Below are 19,965 nucleotides of genomic sequence, written 5' to 3'. Positions count from 1 at the left end.
CACAGCCGGCCCCTCCCAAGGCCCGGAACTGTCCTGCAGTTGGTCACACATGTTTGTAAAATTTTCAGAGGTAAGACAGTTTAACCACAATTGGTTCAGATTAATCCCTTTCCATCCTAACTCTCCCTCGGCCCTACTTCCCCTCAGATCAGGCGGTACTACAGCAGCTGCTGGCATTTTTGGAATCCAGGCAAGGGGCAGTGTGGAATTCATTTAGTTTGGGTTTAGAGATCCGTTCGTCTGTGGCTTGCAGTCATTTCCATGTATAGGTAGGTTAGTGCCATCTGTCCTGGTCAAGAGGGCTTTCATGAATACTCCTCCCACCCCCAGGGCCCAGTCACCAGAGCTACAGAGAGAAAGGGCCAGAGATCACACCAAGTTACATTGTCTATATTGGACAAAGTACTTTAACTCCTCAGAGCCTCAATGCCTCAACTGTAAAATGTGGACCGAACATCACCTATCTCAAAGACTGACATGATTTATTAAAATTGATAATTATTAACATAGCGTTACTCTGTATCAGGCAGCTATGCTATATGCCTAACATACGTTACCTCAATTAAGCCCAAGCTTAGAGAATTACATTATTTGTCCAAGGTCACGATAAACTGAGGAACCAAGAGATGAATAGAAGCAGTCTTTCAACCCCTATGCCACACAAGGGATCGGCCTAGATGCTCAATATTACCATGGATGCCTAACATTTATGGGCATGTGGGCCAAGCCAAGACCAGGCACTCACAGGCGAGTGATGACAGCCAAGGTCACGCGGGGGGTGGAGGTTGTACAGGACAGACAGAAGGTCTAGGCTATTGTCCAAGGAGCAGGATAGGGATCATAACAGGCAGGGAAACAACCACCATGTGCCAAAGTGCATGATAGGCATATCCCATTTATTTAAATTAAGATCCTTTTATATATATTAAACCAGCAAAAGAACAAAAGTTTAAAAACAAAATAATAATATTCAATGCTGGCACCATTTTGCCCGCCTGCTACATTCATTTATCCATGTCAGGTATGTAAATTGCTACACTCCTGGAAAGCAATTTGACAACATATATCAGAAAACTTGAAGATATTCATACCCTTTGACACATTAATCCCACTGCTGGAAATGTATCCTAAAGAGATCTTTGAAAGAAAGCAAAAGATCTATTTACACAAAGATGCTCACTACAATGATATTCGTGATCCTGAAACTCTGGAAGCCTCTAAAATGACCAAAGGAGGGGGATTGATAGGTAAATGATGGCACTCCACCTTGATGAGCTCGTTAAAATGATTCACGGGATCTATGCAGAACACGGACAAGCACATCACACGTGCAAAAGGACTTGACAGCAATCATGCTATTTTTGCAACTGTAGATCTATATGGATGGAGGCAGGAAGCAAACCCAAACAATTACCTTAGGGTGAGGTTTTGTGGAAGATCTCATTCTCCTAGAGGACAGAGTCGAACGAGGACAATGGACAATTCCAGCAAACAGCCTTGGCCCACCAGCCAAACCAGGACTCTGGCCTCTCCACCCTCCCCATCAGCAGCACCCAAACTGCTCTGAGTCTCAGTTTCCTTCATACTATTGTACTTAAATGTACTATTACCTTCTGGGGACAACCTCACAGGGTTATTGGGGGGTCATTCAGATAATGGTGTTTCACTTAATTTAAGAATATCTTTCTGGCATCTGTCCAGAAGACTTCAGAAAGTTCGGGTGCCTGGGTGGCTCAGTTGGTTGAGCATCCGATTCTTGATTTCCGCTCAGGTCATGATCTCAGGGTTGTGAGACTGAGTCCTGTGTTGTGCTCCACATTCAGTGGGGAGTCTGCAGGAAATTCTCTCCCTCTGCCCCTCCCCCTGCTCATGCTCTCTCTCTCTCTCTCTCTCTCTCTCTCTCTCGCGCTATATCTCTTTAAAATCAATCAATCTTAAAAAAAAAAAAAAAAAAAAGACAACAGAGAGTCAATGGTACAGTTCCAGGCTTCCATTCTAGATCTTGGGGTGGAACAGGTTTACACCCTGGCACCTAAGTCTCTAGCTCAAGTGCTCATATGTAATAAATGGTCTGGCCACCTCACTAGCCTTGCGAAGGACAGGCTCAAGTTAAGTCACTTTTTTTTTTTTTAAGATTTATTTATTTATTTATTTATTTATTTATGATAGACATGGAGATAGAGAGAGAGAGAGAGAGGCAGAGACACAGGCAGAGGGAGAAGCAGGCTCCATGCCGGAAGCCCGTCGTGGGACTCGATCCCAGGACTCCAGGATCGCGCCCTGGGCCAAAGGCAGGCGCTAAACCGCTGAGCCACCCAGGGATCCCCAAGTTAAGTCACTTATTGAGGGTAATGTTCTTACTCTTGCTATCTCCAGTGTTATCTTTCCTGACATGCTGGACCCACCTCTTCAGGGCCAAGAGATCAAATTCCTCAATTCTCCCTCTTGAGCCACCATCTAAAGGAAGAAATCTCATTCTCCTACCCAGTTAGCCCTACCTTGCACCATGGTGGGAGCAGGGACTACCTGGAACCAGCCCTGAAGCCACTCAGGAACACCAACACTGTGAGCTGAGCCCCTCAAACCCAGAGCCTCACCTCTTCTCAGTCTGGTCCCCCCAGCATCTGCAAAACCAGCCTTCCCTGGTTGCTGTCTGGTAGACTCCAGCCATGTTTAAGGCCCAGCTCAGACCCTAGAGGACTGCTTCCCACCCCTGCCACTCTTGACATTTGGAGCCACGTAAGTGTTCCTCGTAACAGGCTGTCCTATGCATTGTAGGACGGTTAGCAGCATCCTTCTACCCATTAGATGCCAGTAGTAACTAACCCCCAACATCCAATTTTGATCATCAAAAATGTCTCCAGATATTGCCAAATATCTCCTAGGGAACAAATCACCCATTGCATCCTCCACTCACTGGAGAAAGATTTCCTTTCCCATCTATTCATTCCTGTAATCTATAATATATAAATATCTCCCTTTTATCCTTATTACTTCATCCTATTTCATCCTTTTTCTACCTCTTTCTACCTGTCTGTCCCAGGGCAGATCTGATGTTCTCCAAGGATACAGAGGCTGTATCCTGAACAGTGTTACATCCCCAGCACGTAGCACAGTGCATGGCACAGAGCAAATGCATAACAAGCCCAGTGGAGTTCAGTGATGGCTTAGTGGATCCCATGACACTTCAGAGAAAAATAGAGATTACCTGACCTAGAGCTGTAACACTTCATTCCATCCCAGATTGGAGTGGACAAACTGGATGGTATGCGCATTTATTGGTTGAGGATAAAAAACTAGACTTTACTTTTTTTGCTGACAGAGATGCTCAAGAAAGTTTGGAGTTAAAAAAAAAAAAGAAAGTTTGGAGTTGTGTTGGGGATTACTTTCAATAAGTTTCTAGTTTGAGATCTTGCTAAACCATACCCATGGGGTCTAAACTGCATATTCCAAGAGAAAAGACAAGAAGGAATACTCCCAAAGCCTCAAGGCATTGATTTACACTTGGTGAAACTCTCCCTAAATATCATCTGACTTCACTTACAATAAGATGTCCTGTGACTCCCCAGTGGATAGACTAACAAGTGAAAACGTGCTTACCCTGAGCCCTGAGGGATTTGGATGAGCCATGGGTTAGAGGCCACTGTGATCAGGGACATGAGGCACTGGAGCTCAGCATCAGGTTCCAAAAAGATGGATGCTGAGTTGTCTCCAATGCTCTAGAGAAGAAAAAAGAAAAAAAAAATTTTTAAAGGAAAAAACAAGAAAAGTGGATTTACTTTCTGTTGGATAAGCAATACCCTTCCCTCCAGCAAAATCTATGTAAATAACCTTGATGTAGAACACCTCTGAAAGAAATTGATCTTCTAAAAGATAAATTGAGCCTATGAGGAATTTTCTTAAGACTTTAAATGAGCTTAGAGAGCCTGAAGAAAGGATCTCTGCCCCCACCCTCTCTAGATTGAGTGTACATGCGTGCGTGTGCGCCTGCACGCATGGACTGTGCCTCTTTTCTTTGGTGGTCATTCGGGTTGCCCTTGCCTTTATGCTTGGGACTCAAGAAAGAGGAGTGGGTGATTTCAGTGGGACCAGAGCCAATGGTGGGATTCAAGAGCTGTGTTTCCCCAGGCGTCCTCTGTACACTTAGAGGCCTACACCCCATCCCACCAAGCTCTAGGGCAGCTAAATAGCCCAGGCCCACCCCCCTCCCATTTGGCCTGGCAAAACAATGTCATGCATGGCCCTGTTAGCCTCAGAGCTCCTTTCTCCAGTGGAGCTAAAAACAGCATTCAAGTGAGGAGTGGGAGTAGGCAGGGGGTGGGGCCTGGGCTGTATCCAAGAACTCCCGGGAGACCCCCTTCAGTTAAACCTGTCCATAAAGGTAAGAGCAGGTGTGCTCAGTAAGGATCCCTCAGCTCCCAAACAAATACCTTCCCTCTGTCCACTGAGCCTGGAAATCCCCAATGAGAGCTAAGGCTGAGAGGTGATACACCAGGAAGAAGTAATAAATCACCCTCAAAACATTCACTGCAAAGTATGAACCACTCCTCTCTGAGGTCATCTGCCCCCTTCCCCTACCCGTTGACCTCCCTTTTTCAATAAGGGTACCTTCTTATCCTTCAGGCTGGAGGTTCGATGCCTTCCCCTTCAGAGAAGGCTTCCCTGTTCACCCTGCCCTAAGAAAGTCCTCCTGGGAATCATGATCATGACCCCCCACTATGCTGGGGTTTTATCTGTGGTATAAGTATCTCCCCCACTCAACTTTAAACTCCCTGAAGAAGAAGATCATGCCCATCTTGCTCACCTGAGCTAGTCTTATGCCGCATTTCTAGCAGTGCCTGGGGCATAGCAGGCTCTTCATGAATACTGTGAAATTCACTCATTCATTCATTCATTCATCAATAAAGACTTTTCTCCAGAGAAAGTATTCAGATAAATGGCCAGGCATGCCCACAGACCAAACGTGTGACTCCTACTTACAATATAGTCTGTGGCTAACACAAAAATATGGCACTTTTAATATGGTGTGACTTTGTACCCAGAGCCATAACAAATCCCAGGTGACATGGTTTGCTAAAGACAGTTGTTGCAACCAAACAATAAGTGTAGATTTCAGAGGAAAATCTATGAGTTCTAGGAAATATGGATGAGAGCCTACTGTCTAGGAAAGGCCAGTTTCAGGGCTTCTGCTGACCTGTAGGATCTCTACCTGAATACGAAGATAAGCAAAAGTATCACCTGAGCGCCTCACACATGATGGAGCTCAACCTAATAAGAGCTCGTATCTTTTAGGGAGATGTTTGTCCTCTAAGCTCAAGGCTATGAAGTGTAATTTCCACAAGACATATGTAAGTGTCCATTCTTTTATATTTTTTAAGATTTATTTATTTGAGAGAGAGAGCATGTGAATGAGAAAGAGAGAGGGGGAGGGAGGGGCAAAGGGAGAGTAGACTCTGTACTGAGGACAGAACCTGACACAAGGCTCCATCTCATGACTCTAAGATCATGATCTGAGCTGAAACCAAGAGTCGGAGGCTTAACCAATTGAGCCACCCAGGCGCCACTGTAAATGTCCATTCTTAATGCTAAACCTCTGTTAGAATAACCCCAGACTCCACTGAATATGAGAAGAAGGGAAGAAGACATGAAAGATTAAAGGAAAAAGACACCAATAGGTTCTTGAAAGTGTCAATCATGATTGAATTTACCTATTGCTTGGGATAGAACCTGTACCCCCTTGCTGCCTTGGGGAGCTAAAATAATAACAGAACTCTGCATTCCCACCCCCACTTCACTGCTCCATAGTCATGTGTCTTGCTTTGGTCCCTCCCTTGGACTAATACACAAGAAGACTGGTCTGAAACATCTGTAAAACCACAGTGTAACCTGGAAATTGAAGGACAGAGCTTAACACATCAATATGAGACAGTCCGTAAGTCATGACTCAGGGACCTAACAAGAGTCCAAACACTAGATCTGCAGTGACCCTACCCCTTGGAAGACGTGTCTAATCAGCCAAATATAAAGAGGGTATCTAAGTTAGCAGCCAGGTAAAACAGTCATAACTATGCCTCCAATGGGAGAACAACTCCAAATAAATCTTAAAGCACATGAAGTTTGAGTCCATCAAACACTAAAGCTCAACAAGTTTCATTAATTTCCTGAAATGTACTTGCTTATTCAAAATCGAACATAAATTCTGTTTGGGTGATCATCTCTTTGAATCCCTAAACCCCACTTTTGATTTTCAATCTCAGACAAGTGAAGGAAGAAAAACGAATTCCTCAACTTTGAACTCCGAATATCCTGGCAACTTTGGGCCCCCCTGAAGGCTTCAGGTGAGATCCTCACTTGCCTTCCTCCAAATCTCCAAGTTCCATGGAAGGTTTCTGGTTGAGAAACTAAATACAGCACACAAACTCCACTGAGGTCTTGGCCAAGAATTTTTTTTTTTTTTTTTTTTTTTTTTTTTTTGGCCAAGAATTTTTGAAATCAGTCACGTCAGACTCTAATAAAGAATTTAGGATTCTTTTTTCCTTTCCTTTTCTTTGTTTAATGTGGCATTGGCATGCAACCTTCCTCAGGTAGATCTCACCAACTGCAAATAAACAAAAGGCATATTTTAAAAAGACTTATTTATTTATTTGAAGGAGAGAGCATGAGCAAGGGGAGGGGCACAGGGAGAGAATCCCGAGCAAGCTCCCCACCAAGCTAGGAGCCTGTTGGTGGGCTCCACCTCACAACCCTGAGATCATGACCTGAACCGAAATCAAGAGTTGGAAGCTCAACCAACTGAGCCACCCAGGTGCCCCAAAAGGCATTTTAAATCTTATTAGTGGATTCCTTTTCTTACTGACAATACAATAAAGTAATGGCCTCTAAATTTAACCATTAATGAGCCTTTCCAGCTTCAAATATGTGTGAAATGTCACAAAGATTTAGATAGGAAAACATCTAACACAAACACAGGGGGACCCGTGAGGCAACTCCAAAGAGTTTCACTGGAAATTTATCTTCTCTCCACCCAGACCTCAACACAACACACCTCTAGCAAAGTGAAGCAACATATTATTATTAACTGAGGTTTTGACCCTAAACTCCACATTGGGGGAACACTATTTTCCTAAACTATTAGACTTAACTAACCCCCAATTAAAGCAACATAAGGCTGATCCTATCCCACCTAAAATCTTCAACCAAGACACAGATTTTAACTTCTGCATGACAAATACCCCACAACTTAGTGGCTAAAAGTCATTTTCGGGGCACCTGGGTGGCTGAGATGGTCAGGCATCTCTTGACTTCTGCTCAGGTCATGATCTCAGGGTTGTGGGATCAAGCCCCATGTTGGTCTTCACACCCAGCATGGAGATTCTCTCTCTCCCTCTCCTTCTGCCCCTCCTCTCCTCTAAAAACAACAACAGTCATTTTCTTTGGTTCATGATTTGGTCAATCACGAATAGAAGGGATCTTCTCTTCTGGGCTGGAGCCCAGGTTAACACACGGAAGAGGGGAAATTGGGCAAGTAAAAGGAGTAAGGCAAGCCACAAGCTCCTGTGGACAAGTGCCCTCTCCTGAGGTGCAGCAGCTTCTGCCCACGTCTGCCCGGGTCTCTATCAGGTTTGCTGTGACACCCTTTGCCCCCAGCCTCTGTGCTTGCGGAGGACGTCCCCCTGGGTCACCACAGCCACTCGGAGGCCCGGGGGTACCCGGGAGTGACAGCAGGAGCCAAGGCCTGCCTGCTAAGAGTCTGGTCACCCAACAGGTTGGAACATCACCTGGACTCTCACCCCTGCTCAGCTCTCCTCCTCGTCCTATTCCTCTGCTCCCCTATTTGGACCCCCTGGGGGGAACATCCAGAATCATCATGGTCACTTCACATGAACACACATGAAGGAACCCAACCTGAGATACTAGGGGAGTGCCAATAACCACGTCTGGTTTGAGTTTAACCTTATTGGGCCTAAGTTACCTCCAACCAAAGAACAAAAGACTGACCCCGACTATCCTTCCTACCTCTACCCCCAAAAAAATTTGTTTTAACACTTTTTTAAATTTTAAAAGCCAGACTCAGATTGACTGCACTGCAACATAGAAGACCCAGAAGTGTTAGTCCTGTTCCCATCACGTTGCATTGAAGGAACAAGAATGGCCTCACATCGTCAGCATCCTCTTCACTCTGGAGTCCCCACAGAACCTCACAACCACAGACGAGAGGCATCAGTCATCCCATTTTGTCTTAAGCAAGAGTAATAGTCAGAATTTTTTTTTTTTTTAGATTTTATTTATTTATGTATTTGAGAGAGAGAGCAGGAGAGCGAGAGAGCATGTGCACAAGCAGGCAGAGTTGCAGGCAAAGGGAGAGGGAGAAGCAAGCTCTGAGCAGGGAGCCTGATGCAGGGCTCGAGCCCAGGACCCTGGGGTCATGACCTCAGCCGAAGGCAGACATTCAACCAACTGAGCCACCCAGGTGCCCCAGTAGTCAAAATATTTAACAACAGCACTGGGACAGGCACTAACCAACAGAACAGGTGGCAGCCTGAAAGAATCGGCATCCCTTGGTTCTCTGATTCTTCTTGGTTATAAAGGGTCTGGCCCTCTATAACCTGTAGCTTACTACTGCCCAAAGATAACATTTTGAACTTCTTTATTACCCCCAGTGCCAGGTCTGTCATCTACTATCTGGGTGTCCTCAGACACATTGTTTCATCCCTTCAGCCTTTGTTTCTTCTTCTGTAAAATAGAATAACAGTGATGCCCTCAATAGGATGGCTATGAGGATCAAATGAGATAGTACATGGAAACCTTAGTGGGAGTAAATTAAAGGGACCTTAAAATGTACAATGGCCCAAACACAAAAGATTGCTTGTTCACATGATAGACCCAGAAGTGTGAACCTGGTTCACTTTGGCCTTACCCCACGTGACAAATCAACAGCTCAGGCTCACTACATCTTGTGGCTCTGGGGCCACATCACCATCTGCATCCAGCTGGCAAAAGGAGGGAGTTGGGAGGATATAAACACCCACTCTTGGAAAGGGCTCAGCCTGGAAGCAACACACATCACTTCCCCTTACAGTGCCATGAAAGGACGTGGCCACATGTCGCCACAAGGGAGTCTGGGAAATATAATTTGGCCATGTGCCTGGTTACACGTCATCCCTCTAGGGGAAGCAGGCCCTGGATTCTGATAGCCAGCTTGCATTCTCTGCCCCAGAGATTAAATGTAAGCAATTGCTCTTACTCTTTTTGTTGGGTAAGCCAGTAGGTATTTGCCAATCATTTGATAGATTCGGTGAAAAAAAGAAAGAATAAAGCAAGTAAATGGATGTTGCAGGGTGGAAACAAGAAGAAACAGGAATAGGGACGAGCGGAGAGAGGAACGTGTAAGGGGGTGGTACACAAAATGCAAGTGGTAGAGGAAGCAGTTCATGTCCACCGCACCAAGAAATGTTAGAGAGAGAGTCTTCCTGGGACTCCTCACCAGGACCCCACGGCAGGCACCCAAGCTTGGCCTTCCAAGTCATGGCCTCCAAATGGTTTGAGAGTCCCCTTACGATCCTCACACTCACAGAGCAGCAGAAAAACCCTCTCTTGCCTTGAACTTCAGGGTGTTGTAAGTCTTCAGGCTGAACCAATTTGCATGTTCAGCTTTGAGTGGGTTAAGGGCCAGAGGAAAAAGCCTGCCACTCTAACTACATCCGAGGAGTGTGCTCAGTTCTCGTGGATGGTAATTAGCATCCCGCTTCTTTACTCTGCCTGTACAGTATTTTCAAATCAATTGCTCAGCATTAGTGATTCTGCTGGGATTGATTTAATAGTCTAATATGAAGTCTCAGCCCTTCTGTACAGGTTAATTACATGTGGTCTTATACATTCTAATTTAAAATACTGCCTTTGCAATTATCATCAGCACTAAAACGGAGCACTAGTAATGAAGCTGGGCTTGAATTTTTTTTCTAGAAGTAATGAATTGAAAAACTGAAATGACTTTTAATTTCTTAGGCGCTTACCATTTCAATATCTCTTCTCCTCGGCGAGAAATATAAATCAGAGTCTCCTCCTTATTGCAGATTGTTATGAAAACAGGCAAGATTGCCCTCAAGGAAGCAGAAGGCTTTGATTTTGAAACAGCCAAGATTTGATTATGTGAATTTTTGACCAACCGAAACGGCACTTCCGGTACCCTAATCCCCCAGTTAGGTATGTATTTACGTGTGAATGCATACCTTTGACAAACGCTTACATGGTGTTTACTGTGTGGCAGGTATTGTTCTAGAACTTTGTAAATATCAACAACTCTATGAGGTACTGTATTAGTTATGGAACAAATTCCCCCAAATGTATCAACTTAATTAAACATTTAGGGGCGCCTGGGTGGCTCAGTCCAATGGACGTCCAACTCTTGGTTTCTGCTCAGGTCAGGATCTCAGGAGTCGTGAGATCAAGCCCCGAGTCGGGCTCCATGCTCAGCAGAGAGTCTGTCTGAGATCCTCCCCCTGCCCCTCCCCACCATGTTCTCTCCTCTCTCTCTCTCTCTCTCAAATAAGTAAATCTTTCTTTAAAATAAATAAACAAACAAAAACATTTGTCTCACAGTTTCTGTGGGTCAGGATTTGGGGAAAAGCTTAGCTGGGTGGTTCTGGCTCTGGGTCTCTTTACAAAGATGGAACTTGGGCTGGAGCTGCTGTCATCTGGGGCCAGAGGATCCACCTCTCCTGTGGCTGCTGGCAGGGCTAAGTTCCCGCCAATGTGGATCTCTCTACAGCCAGCCCGAGTGTCCTGGCTTCATGGCATCTGGCTTCACCTTGAGCAAGTAATCTGAGAATAGGAGAGGCAGAAAGTACACAGATTAGAAAGACAGGGAACAAAGCTGAGGCCGCAGTATCTTTTATAACCTGATATCAAAGTGATCCATGTCACTTCTAGCATATTCTCTTGGTCACCTGGATGACCTTGGTACAGTGTAGGAGGAGATACACAGGGTGTGAGTACTGGTAGGTAGGGATCACTGGGGGCCAGCTGGCTACCACAAGTAGGTGTTATTCTTATTCCTGATTTACAAGTGAGGCACAGATGGGTGAAATCGCTTGTCTGAGGTCACCGTTAATAAATGGCAGAGCCATGATTTGAATCTGGCTTATCCTTCGGCCTCTAGAATCCAAGCTCTGAACAACTACTCACACACAGAATGGTGCACACTCATTTAACACAGGGTTTGAAAACAGCTTCTAGGCCAGCCAACAGCGCTTGTTCTAAACGAATAGTTGATGGAAACCCTTTGCTGAGGATACAAGCTCTAAAGGATTCGCCATCACCAAAAAAACACTCCATGTCCCCTGGCTTCTGTTGTATGAAATTAAATATTCCTATTTGCTAGAAGAAATCCTTTATTTTCTTGGAAAATCAAACAGCCATCACTATCCTTAGAGTCTTTCTAAATATTGTACCTCCCATCGCACCACTAACCCATTTCTTCCTGTTCAACTCTCTGAGGAGATGAGGTCAGCTCTGTGGAAAGACACAACTTGTGCTAAAACCCATTATTAATCACACTCATCTTTCACATCCAAGGGCACACTATCCAGACGCTCCGGGGGTCCCTGATACCAGCTCTGGCATCAGATTCGTGTCTGAACATCTGTGGATCAGAGACCAAGAAGGATTGATCATCAGTGTGTCTTAAAAGGGATTCTGCTGGCCTGTATTCTAGGGACTTAACATATATTATTTCATTTAATTTCCTGTATCCTATAAATGTAATCATGATAATCATAAATCACAGCTGGAAAAGATTGTAAGTTTACTATGCACCAGGCTCTATGCTAAGTGTTTTATATACATTAATTCATTTTATCATCAAACTTGAGAGGATAATTTGACTATGGTTCACCATATTACAAATAAAGAACTTGAAGCTCATAAAGGTTAAATGACTGGCCCAAAGTCATAGAGAGGTGGGATTCAAACCTGAATGTTTTACTCTAAGAGCCCTCTGCTTTCTAACCCTACCAGGAAGCATAGGGACAGGGACATTAATCGTCCATTTTTATACAAAGCAGCTAAGTGCTACTCCCCACCTACCCTGAGGCCTGTCCTTTCACATCTGAATGGTCTATTTGAGGATTTTTCTAAATAAAGACAATTCCTTTTCTAGAAGAGATTCTGGGGCCAGGTGTTAAGATGCCTTTTTTAACTTTTCTCCACTGAAATAAAGCAATATATCAGGGGGTTAGCAAGTCTTCTTAAAGGACCAGATAATAAATACTTCCAGCTTTACTTCTGGGCCATATGGCCTCTATCACAAATACTCAACTCTGCCATTGTAGCAAAAGCAGTCATGAACAATATGTAAATTAATAAGCATGGCTGTGTTCCAATAAAACTTTATTTATGGACCCGGAAACTTGAATTTCATATAATTTTCTCAAGTAATGAAATATTCTTCTTCTGACTTTCTTTCAACCATTTAAAAATGTAAAATCCATTCTTAGCCCCTGGGTCTTACAAAAACAGATGGCCATAGTTTCTGGGCCTCCACGATTTACAACAGAGGAAGTCAAATTCTCTCAATGAGTTGAGTGACTTGGATTTTATCAAATCAACAAAAAGCCACTTCTTGGGAAACATTGTCTACAGGGTTGTTTTGAACACAAATGTACAGGGATAAAATCAAATGGATGCAATTTCCCACTTTTCTCACTTTCCACATGCTTCCCAAAAGACTGGCCGGGGAAGTCAATAAAGGATGTGATGTGCCCTCAGCAAATCATGCCTTTATGACAGAGACTTCATTTCACATTATCTCTCCTGTTAGATCATAACAGGGGCTGAGCCCTACTCACCTGTATGTCCCCACACTATCCCATTCCAGCCTCTTCCAGAACCTTAACTGTAACCCAGGGGCCATATTGCCCAAACCAGAGACAAAAGCCCAAGGCCTAGCAAGGGTGGTTTGTGGGGGGTTTTTTTCCCCCATTTTGTGGGTTCTGTTATGTGAAAAGTTTAACAAGGATATTGAAGCCAAATCACATTTAGTTGAATATTTAATAAAATATCTTCTTGAAAAAGTAATAAAATTATATAAAATTGGGTCTATACTGGAAAATCCTAGATATAGAACACCATGAATTGCAGCAGGTTTTCAATAAATGTTAAATTAAAAAAGAAAAAAAGAAGAGAGGGAGGAAGGCAGTGGGTGGAGAGGGAGGGAGGATAGAGGAGGGAGAGAGGGAGGGAAGGCAGACAGGCAGGCAGGAAGAAGGAAAAGGCCAAATACAGACTCCTTCCTATTAGGCTTGCCCCTAATGCGTTCAATAATTTATTTAATAGATGACAACTCTCTAGCAAAGTCAATGATTCACTCTACATCATTTCTGAGTAACATACTATTTTCCAGAAATACTATCCTCACTTCTGTTCAACTACCTTTTATAGTAACAAGGGAAATTATTTACATTTGTATGTACTTTTTAAATTTTAAGAATATCAAGATTATGTTCAATCTTTCCACTCACTACATCCAACCACCCTCTGGAACACAGGGTAAGATAACCTGGCTTCCCCATAATACACAGTACAAGTTTCTGTGACAATGGGACCAACCCCACTAGACTCCAGGGGTTGGAGGGCAGAGACAGTCTTATTCACTTTAGCATTCTGGGGACCTGGAACTGAACGGCATTTGATAAATGTCTGTAGAATGAATGAAAAAGCAAATGAGGGAAATGTTTCACCTTAAGAGAATTAAAACCTATTTTCTAACAAGGCAAGAGCACTTGAACAAGGCAAGTGTTCCTGGGAGATAAGAGACACCGGGAGAATCAACAGCAAGAGACAATGGAGAGTGTCGCACATGTCGGGGAGGGTGACACCACAGGGATATTCCCGTGCTTAGAGCAAATGCTCCCTGTAAGAAATGACTTGATGGTAAGCCATCTAAGCTTACCTCTTTGCCTAAAATGAGAAAATTTGTCTTAAACTGCCCTATGCTTAAACACAGGTAAGTTTCAATCAACATTTTCTAGGATAAGGAGAAAAGCAAGGAAGTCCAAATACAACTGTTAGATCCAAATTGGAGCTACTGTCAAAGTTGTGTTTTATTTTGCAAAGACCACCAACATTAAAAACAGCAATCATCACTGTTTCTGAGCGTGTGTCTGGGTTGTTCCTCCAGCTAATATTCATCTCAGCCAGAACGATCTAGTGCTTTTCTGACCTCCTGACCTTGTCTGAGTCTCAATCCATTGCCACCAAATAAATACCAGTCAGAAATGGAAGTGTCATTAGTTTCCCTGTGTGTGGAAATCAGGGCAGTTTTCCAATCGGGGCACCCACAGGGCAAGGAAAGTGACTTTTGTGTTAGGGAAGGGACATACTCCTTGGGCAGTTGTTTACTGGCGCACCAGCATAAAGCCTCACCTCACACAACTCAGCCAAACCACCTTGGCAGATGGGATGACCCTACACATGAGGCCATGGGGCAGGCTCTGGTCTCCTCCAGGGCCTGGCTTTGGGAGACAAAGAACAAATGGGGTTACTACTTTTTATATTCACACTTCTCTACAGTTGCTTTTGGGTTTTATTTTGTTTTTATTTTATTTTACCAGCACAGTTTCTTTTATAAGACATAAAGTATATGCTCCTTTCTATCTAGCCTTATAATCTGAGAGAAGTCATTGCTGTTTTCTCATGCAATCTACCATGGGATAGTTAAGAGATATGGCCAAGACTGGCTGGCTAATCCCCAAATCCGTTTCCTCTTCTTCCTTGGTGCACAGCCAGCCTACACTTCCCAGCACCCTCCGCAGTAGGTGTGTCCATGAACGAAGTTCTGACCATGGATTGTGAGTGGAAGCGGTATACACCACAACTTCCAGATGTCACCCATAAAAACCATTCCCCCACTACTATCTTCTTGTAGACAAGCACAATGACTCTGGGAATCATGTGTCAAGATGGCAGAGCCACAAGATGGGAAAGGCCTGGGTTCCTGATGACTTCTTGGATGACAGCCACCTACCCATCATGAACACTATTGCAGACGTCTATTAGTTTACCAAGGCTGCTGTGACAAAGAACTACAAACTGGGTGGCTTCAACAAGAGAAATTTATTGTCTCATTCAGTCTCCAGTTCTGGGGGCTAGAGGTCCCAGATTAAGGTGTTGGCAGTGTTGGTTTCTCCTGAGGCTCCCCTCCTTGGCTTGTAGATGGTCCCCTTCTCCCTGTGTCTTCACTTGGTCTTCCTTCTGTGCCTGTGTCTTAATCTCCTTTTCTTACAAAAACATCAGCCATATTGGATTAGTGCCCATCTTCTCAACCTCATTTTAACTTAATCACCTCTTTAAAAACCTTATCTTCAAATACAGTCACGTTCTAAGGTACTGGGTTAGGACTTCGACATATGAATTTTAGGAGGGACACAATTCAGCCCATAACACATAGCCAAGCCCAACATCAATGAGACAGGGAAGTGGACCCCACCTGCCATAGCAAAGATGGGAAAAACAGCAAGATATGAGCAAAATAACATAATCCGCCACCAGCAACGATGATATGGTGCTGTAAGTGCCAAGAGGAAGTATAACATAGTTGGATAAAATTCAGAAATACTTGGCATTCAAACCCCTTGAAAATCTGTCTCCTGATTATCTCTCCTTCCTGACTTCAGCTTTACTAAAGAATAGCATCGAATCCCTGTACAAAAGGTCAGTGACAAGTACAATGTGATATAGTAGAAAGAATATACCCAGATCCCTAGGACCTGCTACTTTCTACATGAGATCCTACTTTCTCTTCCAGCACGAGCCAAAAACCATCTGTGTGATCCTGGGGAAACTGTTTTCTCTCTCAGGATCTATAATCTGATTTCTAAGATGAGGAAACAGACTCTAAGGTCCCTAAGATTCTTTGACTTGGTTTCTTTTCTTTGCAATGTGTGTTCCAGAGAACATTAGTCCCAAGTGATCCCATGCAAATAAATGTTTCCATGAGCAAATCACTTGGAAAATGCTGCCTACAATATCCCTTTCCTAGAATACCAAAGGTTATGAGAAGTCCTGCAATTAAAAAAAAAAAAAAATCCTGTTTTACTTCAACTGTTTCCCAGATGTATTTGGCCTAAGAATTTCTCCTTCTGCCCCTTGTAACATGGCCCAAAGCAAGGAACTAACTCCCTAGGTACACACAGGTTTGGAGAGTTAGATTTGTTAACACCCATGTCCAGCCTCTCCTACCTGCCCCCAGAGAGCATGGTGCTCAGCAAATCCTTGCTTCTAAGCCAGGAATTCCCACAGACTAAGACGTGGTTACCTCTCGCAGGCCCTCTGGGGCCACAGCTCCATCTTCCCTGTTGTCTAAGAGCTCCACAAATAGGGTAACAAGAGCAACCAGGCATCCCATGCGCCCACTGGCTTATGAGGACTCCATGCCCTTATTTCCAACGCTACTCAAAAGACTTTTTGCCCCTCCTTTCTGGAGATTCTCTTCAGTCTCTAACATATTTTCAAAATCTCTTCAGTAATGGCACCTCTTCATCCTTTGCAGGGGAGATCTGAGTTTTGGAAACAGTACATGTCCACTGGAGCCAAGTCTGGTGAATACCTTGGGCGCTGAAGCTGAGAAAGAATGTTTCTGCCTCGGAAATGGAGAGTACGATCCACCTCATCATTCAGTCAGCCTCGTGCTCATCTGGCTCCCAGGCTTCTGGAACAAGAATAGTCGTTCCAAATGAGATTGCCCGTGCATTCCGGAATCTCCACACACCATATGCTGAGCGGTCTGTGGCTCCCTTGAATGGCAAACAATTATGTCCACTTGTTTGTTTTGTTCCTTTATTTGGCCCCTTGTCTGAACAGAGACGCAGAATCCAGTGTTTCTTGCATCGTGAGTTCTCGTGGGGCCACTCATGTTTCTGTTGCCAGCTATTGTTCTGAATTCAGAAGACTATCCCCAAATTGTGCACTCGCATCCCTAATTGAACTGAAGCCATCCTAACACCTCCTCATCTCCCCCTCTCCTCTTATCCCCTGCATAGCATCTCCCTGCCTCTCTCTGGCTTTGATCCCGGGGTAAGGATTGTTTTGTTAACACGATTCCTGTTATTCAGTAGTCAGCTTACGTTTTTTTTCTTTCCTTCAGATAATATTTAATTGCTTTAACACAACTTTTGCAAGGAGGCAGAGGAGTGTTCTTTGAAGACCCAAATTATCCTCAAAGCTGGTCTCTCAATGTTGCAAAGATTCGTGCTGACTTTTAATAACCAGAACGCAAAACAAAAGAAAGTTTTTCTACCACCTTCTCTGAGAGCATTCGAACTGTGTGGCTATATAACCAAAGATTGTCAGAGCTGGAAGGTCAAGTCAGGGTCATGGATTCTTAATGGGTTCCAAACTTCTTTAGCTATGGGACTCCTTTCAGGCAGAAGCTTCCAGAATCCCAATTATTAAACAAAAGCAGTCAGGGTAGTTTAAATCTTCAGATGGGCTTTAAGTGCTTCCTTGTTTACAGGTCTACCGAAGTATCTGAAGAATCTTCTCCTGGATTTTGATCACAGCTTAAAAAGACAGGCATTTTACTAAACTCAAAAGTGAGGTCCAAGGACATCTGGGTGGCTCAGAGGTTTGGCACCTGTCCTTGGGCCCAGGGCGTGATCCTGGAGTCCCAGGATGGAGTCTCACATCAGGCTCCCTGCATGGAGCCTGCTTCTCCCTCTGCCTGTGTCTCTGTCTCTGTCTCTCTCTCTGTCTCTCATGAATAAATAAAATCTTTAAAAAAAAAAAAAAAAAGTAAGGCCCAAACAGAATCAACTAGTACAGCAAAAAACAGAATCTTCACCTCCTTGTTCCTACACTAGGTGTAGCTGTAAAGCCAGCTGTGCATCTGAAGCACTGGGGAGCTGGTTAGAAGCACTGATTCGGAGGCCCCAGCTGCTGAGGATTCTGATGTAGTAGCTCTGGAGTGAGAACTTGGAATCAGCACTTTCTAAAAGTTCCCTGAGTCTCATGGAAACCCAAACTTAGGAACCACAGATTTGTAGTATCCAGTCCTCCATGCCCTGGTATCAAAGGCCAATTGATTCTTCTTAGGAAAAGCAAACCAACCCACAGAAGAGCCTAGATTTGCTTATGATGTGACCATCACTACAAATAATAAATTGGGACTGCTCTAACCAGGCCCAAAAATTAATTAGTGGGTTCAATGGGTTATTTACGAAATACCATGCAGTAGTAATTTGACCAATGTTTTGTATTCCTAGGTAATTGTGCGGCACTTTATAGGAATAATCTAACAGTAGAACCTTAAGATTGATCATGCTTCACCTTTTACAATGTGGCTTTCCATGAATTATCTTTTTCAGTTTGTTGGACAATCCACAATATGGGTAAAGCAAGTCTTATTTTCCCTATTTTATACGCAATACGATTGAGATTCATAGAAAAGAAATGGTGCACTGAGAAAACATAGTTAGTAGAGCTTGATCTAAAACCAAAATCTTGGATTCTGAATCCAATACACCTCCTTAATGCATCAAAAAAAAAAAAAAAAAAAAAAAAGATCCATACTACCACAGCCTCCTCTTTTCTGCTCACTCCAGCATAATCACAAATGGTATTGTAAAATGGAAAACTCGATAACTCTAATAGCTATTAAAAAAACACTATTGATGCTCACAGCCAGGACCTCATGATGTTTATTCTAATGTCCTCATTTACTACTAAGCTATCATTGTAAAATGAAAACCGTTCAACAGAATTGTATCCTTTGACTTCCCGAAATCAATTTCTGCTTAGGATAGGAAGTACAGTAGTAGGGTAAAACTCAAAAAATGGGAAGACTCTACATCAGAAATTGTTCATCAACAACAACAATAAAAAATCAATATTTATTTCAATTTTAAGAGGAAATAGAACTTGTTAGGAATCAAAATAAGGAAAAGCTACTTAAGAAATGTGAGCATTTCATACTTGGGTGACATTCAGAGAACCAGGTTTGCCATGGCTAGAGTAATTTGAGGATTTTTTTTCTTCTCCTCATGATCAACCTTCCATCAGTGAAGTACACAGAGGATGTTGCAATTTAATTATTACCCTGGCTAAAGTCCTTGCTCTATCCCTAGGACTTCTCATTTCAGTTACGTGGATGTTGTTGTTGTCACCCAGACATGAGAGAGAGCAGAGCAGATGGCTTTGACTGAACCTGAGGATACCCCAGCAACACTCCCCCTGCCCTGGGGAGATGGGACCAGTCCCTGTGCTCCAAAATCTTTACCAGTCAGAAGGTGGTTTCCTATCCTCTCCTCCCTCCCCACTAAATCCCTCTGCTTCCCCTTTCTCTTGATCTTTGCCTATTTCACTGATCCTCTAAGAGATAGTTCTGGAAGTCTTACCCTGGGGCACCTGGGTGGCTCAGTAGGTTAAGCGTCTGCCTTCGTTTCAGGTCATGATCCCAGGGTCCTGGAACTGAGCCCCACATCTGGCTCCCTGCTCAGCAGGGAGTCTGCTTCTCCCTCTGCCTCAGGCCCTGCTCATGCTTTCTTTCTCTCAAATAAATAAATAAAATCTTAAAAAAAAAAAAAATAGTTCTGGAAGTCTTGCCCTGGGGCACCTGCGTGGCTCAGTCGGTTAAGCATCCGACTCTTGGTTTTGGCTCAGGTCATGATCTCAGGGCTCCTGAAGGGCTCCAAACTCACCAGTGAGTCTGCTAAAGATCCTCTCTCTCTGCGCCTCCCCCGACTCGCACACACACATGCTCTCCCTAAAATAAATAAAATAAATAAATAAATCTCTAAAAATAAAACCAAAATAAATAAATAAATAAATAAATCTTTCTCTACCCAGGATTAAAATGTACTATAAAGCTACAAGAGTGAAACAACATAGCAGAGGTTCAGAAATAAAACAAAGGGATCCCAGTGTCCACTATGTCTATTGGTAGCAAAATTGTTTGTCTCCCTCCTTCCCCTT

General features: G+C 43.6%; 1 long non-coding RNA gene across 5 annotated transcripts in view; it reads right to left on the bottom strand.

Moving 5' to 3' along the window:
* The window catches only part of LOC111094386, a 73,627-nt gene extending 55,916 nt beyond the window's left edge, over positions 1–17,711 (bottom strand). For 4 of the 5 annotated variants that reach the window (XR_005385424.1, XR_005385425.1, XR_005385426.1 and 1 more), the window contains exons 1-3: positions 16,313–17,711; positions 10,598–10,821; positions 3,601–3,719 (exon numbers count right to left, since the gene is read on the bottom strand). This is a non-coding gene — a long non-coding RNA (uncharacterized LOC111094386). The remainder of the gene's footprint in view (positions 1–3,600; positions 3,720–10,597; positions 10,822–16,312) is intronic. The other variant, XR_005385428.1, reaches the window with a different exon arrangement.
* Positions 17,712–19,965: the final 2,254 nt, after the last annotated feature.

Source organism: Canis lupus, chromosome 37 (genome assembly GCF_011100685.1).
Source record: "Canis lupus familiaris isolate Mischka breed German Shepherd chromosome 37, alternate assembly UU_Cfam_GSD_1.0, whole genome shotgun sequence".
NCBI lineage: Eukaryota > Metazoa > Chordata > Mammalia > Carnivora > Canidae > Canis > Canis lupus.
The sequence above is the reverse complement of the archived record's forward strand: the minus strand, read 5'-3'. Positions and strand labels throughout refer to the sequence as shown.